Genomic DNA, 7542 nt, shown 5'->3' with positions numbered 1-7542 from the left:
TTTATGAAAGATGATTTTTGAAGCAAGATTAACATATGAATGTATGTTCCAGCATAGCTTAGCTATAGAGACATAATTGATAATAGCATTACTTCTAATACCCTAACCCCTAAGATCTTTAGGGGCACATATTTTCTGCCAAGCCACCATAGGTAGCTTCTTGGAGACTAAATTGGAGCCCTAGAAGAATTTTCTTACACAAGAGTCTAAGGCTTTTAGAATAGGCTTCTACAGAGCAAGGATTGCATAGAGTTAAGAGGGATGGAGTTAAGGGCTGAGTTAATCAAAACCGTCCTTCCAGCCTTGGATAAATACTTAGCCTTCCATTGGCTAAGTCTCCCCTGCACCTTCTAGATGATGTGAGAGAGAGCAGCCTTAAAAGGCCTTTTTCACAGAGAGGAAATCCCAAGTTCCAAGATCAGGGGTTTATTGAACCCCAAAGGTGGAGGAAATTTTGTAAATGATGTCAGGTTTTGTATTTTTTGGAGAAATAGAGCTTGCTTTTAGCAGGGTTCATCTTTAGCCCAAAAAGAGAGTGAAAGTCATCCAGTATTTGCATAATACGTGAAGCATTTTAAGGGGTTGCAACCCCAAATAGCAGTATGTCATCAGTATATAGTAGATGAGAGATAGAGAGGGAAGATCTAGGAATGAAGAAGAGGTCCCAACTCCTAGAAGAGCATGCATCAACAATCATCTTTGAGAATAATTTCCATATAAAGGATAAATAATTAAGGGGATATTGGATCTCCCTGTCTGATTTCCCTTGAAGCATTGAAGAAAGGTGTAGGGTTACCATTGAACATGACAGAAGAAGAGGTAGAGGATACGCAACTCATGATAAGTTGTCTTGTGCCCTCATCAAAGCTATGGTGGCAGAGAGCTTTAAGGATGAAATCCCACTCCAAGGAGCCATAAGCTTTCTCTAGATCATTTTTTATGGCAAAGAAACCTTTGGCTCCCTTCTTAATTCTCATAGAGTGAAGAATTTCAGTGGCTACAATATAGTTCACCTCTATCCCTCTTCCTGGGAGGAAGTTATTCTGATTTGGAGAAATCATGGAGTTGAGAAGGGGTCTCAGTCTGTTGACAAAGATCTGAGTTTTGCATTATTCACACACTCCTTTCATCATGTGAGGGTTTTCTTAGATTCATCTTGATTATATTTTTAAAATAGTAACTCGTTATAATTTTTACTTAAGTATAAGATATGAATGATATAAAATGTGCATTGAAAAATGTAAAAACCTATAGCAAGGAAATTAAAAGTTGAGGTACCACAAAAAAATAAATCTATCTGAGAAACTCCACGATTCTAGAGATAGAAATTTCACAAACCCGCCATTTTTTATCTTTGAAACACGGGTTTTTGGACATGAACAAAGAAGGGTAGGAGAGGGAAGAGCTCGAACTCGAAATCACAGAAGAAGCAAAAGAAGACAAAACCAAGATGACCTCAGAAGAGGAAGAAGCTTAAGACGAGTGAGGTGATGTCAGAAGAAAGCTGGCTTGCTTCTTCTCAAGGGTTGGATGATCTGTCAATGGTGGAAGTGCCATTTGAGGAAAGGGAATCGCAGCAAAAGCGGTTGAATGAGTGGCTCGAAGTAATTCATACGGCTGAGAAGGAGAGAGAGGTGAAACAGGGGGTACTGGGATAATTGCTGATAATCGTTCCTGTACTATGAGCACTAATTTTCCTATAATTGGGGATTGTTTAATTTGGGTGCTGTTCATGGAGATGGAAGTGGAATTGGGAGGTTTGGGTTGCACAAAGACAACGAGTCTAATTGGAAAAATTCACTGTTCAATAAGAATAGAGTGGATGGCTTTAATCTCCCTAGATCCAGGGAGTAGAATCTTGCATAGGTTAGCATAACTATGGAGGATATTCTACCTAAAATTCAATTTTGGGAGTATGTAATTGTGTGAGTAGCTTTATTAGACAAATGTGAGGCAAACAGGGAATTGATAAGGTTTCATTGTTGCCTAACAGGGTGTTGTAGGGAGTTTTATCTCACCCTACTGTGGGTCATGTTTTTTAGGCATGTCGGCGATCCTAGGAAAGAAGCTAGAGAAAGAGAGTCGCCAACAAGTTTTAGGAACTTGTAAACAGTTCACGATTGTGAAGGTTACACCTCATTCACAATCACAGAGATTGCTAACTCCATAGTGGTCTGGAACCATGACTGGATGTTCGGGGATGATGGTACGAACTTGACTTTCAAAGAGGTCAAACCCGCCCTAGAATAGGCCTCTACTTAATCCTTATTGACGTTCATGCGCGTTTTTCGATCAACATACATACATCAAATTAATCCTAAACCTGTTTAATCTATGTTGGTTGATTATTAATGCACTCTAATACTTGTGATCACTTAAATTGAAATCATGTTAAAACTAAATCCAATTATTAATTATCTTATTAGGTGTGATTTCAATTACAAATTCCCTTTAAACCTGTGAAAAGAGGTGTTATCAAACAATAAATCCTCGATAATCAAGCAACATATAACTAACATCATAATCATCATGAAGAAAATATTGTTAGTATTAAGATCCTAAGCATGATACTAAACAGATTAATAACAACCCTAGCATGTTAATAAATAATTTAAAATACGATCCTAAACATGAGCTAGTAGTCAAAGCAATAAAAATAATTAGAGTAAATAAAATAAAGAATTAAATACTCACTCCGAATGTGCAACTTTGAATACTACATCATGAATAAATTGTTAGTAACTTCAATTAAAATAAAAATTCACAAGAATTAAATTAAAGAGTCAGTGAATTTAAAATCACCCTCAGGATTATACCTTCACGCCTTGGTCAAAATTAAAAAATAGAACCTTCAGATCTTGTTTTTAACTTTGAAATACATGAATAAGATTAGAAATAAAGCTAAGAATAATAGAAATTATACGTCAAAGCTTTAAGTCTAAGCCTTTTGGGTTTATTTGGGATTGATAAAATATTTGTATGGTTGTTAAATTCTCCTTATAAAATCAGAAATAATGGTGGTATTTATAGGCTTAAAATCGGGTCAAGATAGATTTTTGAAAGAAGATAGATTTTCAAAAACGCGTAGCGAGGGACAGCAATTTTGCGCAGGGATGTCAGTGGGGCGGGTCAAGTAAGAGACCAGCCCCATCCTCACCCCGATGGATCTCGGTTTGGCAGGTGGTGGGCTAGGATGGGGATGAAAACCATACCCCCCATGGGTGATGGGGCGGGGGTGGATTTTAAGATTGTACCCGCCCCATCCCATCCCATCCCCGCCCCGCACCAACCACCCCACTTCGTACCCGCCCTTTCCCCACCCCATACCCACATCTATATAATTTTAAAAACAAAATTATATACTTTTATTCTATTTTATAAAAAAAAATTATGCAAAATGAAATAGTAAATATATAATACTTTGTAATACACTTACATTATAAACAAAAAGCGTGTAATATCAACCACGATTTCTTTTAAACAAATTGTATTATGTATTAACTATGTAGGATTGTGTATATGCGAAGAGGAGATTTGGCGGGTCTTGGGTGGGGATTAGGTGGGGGTGGGGCGGGGATGGTTTTGGAATTGTACCCGTCGGGGCGGGGATGAGGATTAATTTTGGACCTGCCGCGAGGATGGGGAAAAAAATTTAGGTGAGGATGGGGATGGGAAAGCCAACATCAGCCCCAACCTCCCCATTGACATCCCTATTTTTGCGGTTTTTATTTATATCATAACTTTTGATCCAAAAATCGGAATAAGATAAATAATATATCGTTGGAAAGCTCTGAAAGTCTAATTTCCAATTAAATTGGAATTAGATTAATTTATTTTTAATAATTTGAGATATGATCGAAATAGTGGAACGGTGTCAATTTTAGGTAGAGTTTGGTATTTTAATAATATCTTTTTCGTTTCTAATCGAAATTATGCTTATGATATATTATTGGAAAGCTTATTTCAAGTGCTATCCAACCATTAAAGATTTGGATAAAAATTATGAGACACAAAATTCAATTTTGACCGGTTTTAGGACTGGAGTTGTGAAAAGGAAAAATGGGCTAATGAAATGGATAAAATGGCTTGAAAAATGATTTTGGGCTAGAACAAAAGGACTATTCAAGTAATTCTTAGATTCATTACACGAACCCGACTAAATTAGGCAATGAGAGGTTTTTTCTTCATCTGGCTTTGGTCGGGGAGACATTTTTAGGTGTCTACAAAAGCCCCCACTTTGACTAAGTTTAGAGAAAAGTAAGTTTCAAAAACGACAGTCAAAGTAAGTTGATAAGGATGGAGAATGATTTAAGATGTTCTGCGATCCTAAATCATCTTTTAAACGTAAATACTTGCAGAAAATATCAGTTCCACAAATAAAGGAGTTATAGGGAAAGAAACGGATATCTGACTCTGTCGATTCCACGTCTCTGGGTGACATCTTGTTGACTCGAACAGTAACACCCTAGAAATTTCTTTCCTTTAAAATACCTGTTTTACCCTTTTAAAACACGGGATAGGAAATTCTAAGGCATTACCACCACCGTGATAACGGCTAAGGCATTTATCAAAGACACGCAGCAGAACACTCTTTTCAAAAACCTTTCAAAACAAATTCAAAGTCCAACAGTTTTCAGCCAAACAAAAGTAAAGTCAAACAAGGTCAAACCTACAACTTGGAACCTTTGTAGCCCCTTTTCAAAACCAAAGGTACTTAAAACCAACGCGTTAGTATCAATCAATAATATTAATCCAACAATAAATAATAATAATGATGCGTATTAAAAATAAAACTAGAATATGATTCGCTCTTCAATCAAACCCCAAAATGAATATGCCGCTTCACCTGAAAAGTTTTTCTTTAAAATGTCCCTACTACTCACCATAAGAAATGGGTCGTCATAGGGCCAAGATAAAGACAAGGCCAAACTCACACAAAACATAACAATCAGCAATGCTAAGTACATAAGCGTAAAAGGAAACACTAACATGTTAGCATCCTAACAATAACAACAAAGCTTAACTTTCCTCAGGGTTCAACCTACAAACAATATGTACAACATGGACTCATTACATTAATTATTTTGATTACGCATCAAACGGGTTTCCTACCAAATCCCTGCCCCAAAGAATTGAGGTAAACTACTCCGGGAGCTAACCGAGTAGGCAAAGATATCACATGAAAGTAGCAGACGACTTGTGCATAATAATAATAAAAAGGAAAATACAGCGTCCTGCACTCCCAGTAGAAGTTATGGTTAAATATAAAACCCAAAAACTCCCCCACATGTCCGTACTCGAGGTATATAATTTCCAAGAGTTTTGGTGTGTAATCTCTTTCACTTTACGTTGAATACATATTTTAGGCTTGACGATGACTCTTAATCCACAACACAATCAATCAACATGAATAATTCAAGTAACTAAACATTCCAATTCAATTCTTTAATAATTAGTGATCACATTTAATTTAATGTTGAACCCTTTTTAAAACTATCCCGGTGTAAAACACCTTAAGCGCATAAAGCACCGCAAATCCTATCTCTTGATGTATAAACACCTTAAGTACACGTAGGAACCACAATATAATTTATCTCTGTGTACTAAGAGTAGCTCAATTCCCATGCTCAAAAGCATCAATAAAAATTATATTAACCATAATAAAATTCCCTTTCAATATTCCAAACCAAATTACACATTCAGTTTAATTAAACAAACCTTCAAACATGCCAATAATAAAATTATAGTTCAATAACAATATTCCAATATCACCAATTCCAATAAAAAATTTATTTCAACCAATCATGCTTCACAAATATTTCACCAATCTCCTTTCAATTCAACAATTCTAACCAATCCCTAGCATGATACTAACTTGTAATCAATTAAATAAATCCTAGCATTTTCTACACGCTTATAAATTCCGAGTACGCGTACATACCTTGAATAAGCCTTTAAAGTAGCCGAATACACTAGAACACTTCCCAAAACTAGGCTCCTACATAGAGGACAATAAAACTATATTAATTACCCTTGTATATTGTATACACAATTTCCAACAACTTAAACTCACTTTAAACAACTTATAATAATCTAAAAATTATTTAAAAACCCCTAATTAACCTCTCTTTTAATGGGTATTATACTCTTTCATCAAAATCACAATTCTACTACTTTAAATAAAATTCCAGCAATATTACTTGATTAAAACCCCTTACAACTTTATTAACACATACTTTATGCCCAATTAATCAATAGTATCATTAGATATACAAAAGCCCCAAATCAATTTGTATAAGAACCCTAAAAATCATATCTTTAATAAATTAAAAACCCTAATTTTAAGCACCATGAAATCTGAAAATTAAATCAAGTGTAATAATTTGAAATTATAGTTTTTTAACCATCAAAATATAAATTTTGATACTAATTAAAAAGGTTTCAATATTAAAAACCCTAAACCCATACCAATATACATAATTATACAAATTAAAAAGATAAGATCAAAAGAGGAGACAGTTGATAAAGGGGTGATGATGAAGATGACGGTGGCGAGGGGCGCCGGCTAAACACAGGTGGCACAACGATTTTTGGTGGGTTTAAGAGCGACAACAGGAGCAGCCATGCAGGAACAAAGCACCGTGAGAGGAGGTCTCACATGGGAAATAAAGGAGAAAGAAAAAAAGGGAGAAGGAAAAGAGGATAGGGAAAGGCGGTAGCCAGCTGGGGTCGTCGGCAGGTGGCCGACCGGCCGAGTGGTTGCTCTTGGCGGCGACATTAGTGTGGGGAGGAATAGCATTTGAAACCCATGGGTGAAATCCCACATGAAAGAAAAAGGAGTGAGAAAAGAAAGAAAGAAAAAAAAAAGAAAAGGAAAAAGAATTTACTTTAGCCATTTGACTTTTGTGTGTGGGAAATTTTGGGGATTCAAGAGTTATTTATAATGTAGGGTAAATTTGAGATATTTGGGTCTCATAAGAGATGACGTGAGGGAGGAATAATTGGATCGAATAAATAAAAAGATGATTGGGCTTAATACGAACACAAGCTATAATTTGGTAGAGCAATTATTGATCAACTATAAAACCCATTATATTTAAATTTCATGATTAATATAATTTTCCCCAAAATATATATTTTAAAAATAAATAAACAATTTATAAATACATTAAAAATACGGGGTATTATAGTTTACCCCCCTTAAAAGAAGTTTCGTCCTTAAAACTTAGGTACTGAAACCAGAAATGGCTCGTTTGAAAACGAATAAGTGCTTGTAAATTCTTAAAATTTCTTTGATATGTTTAGTTGTTTTACTCTTGTGATACTTAAATATTACCTCATCTACTCATTCCCACACAAACTAGCGTGCAAAGTAACCAATTCACTAAACAACTTTCACAAATTAGTGTGTAAGATAACAAATTTATTCCCAAATTTACACAAACTACTGTGTAATGTACACCCTTAAACACAAACTTACACAAACTCGAGTATAAGTTATCCAAGCAAAATAATAAAGCTAATGCAAAACTGACTTAAAAC

This window comes from Chenopodium quinoa, unplaced genomic scaffold (genome assembly GCF_001683475.1).
Source record: "Chenopodium quinoa cultivar QQ74 unplaced genomic scaffold, ASM168347v1, whole genome shotgun sequence".
NCBI lineage: Eukaryota > Viridiplantae > Streptophyta > Magnoliopsida > Caryophyllales > Amaranthaceae > Chenopodium > Chenopodium quinoa.
Note: the sequence above shows the minus strand (reverse complement) of the source record.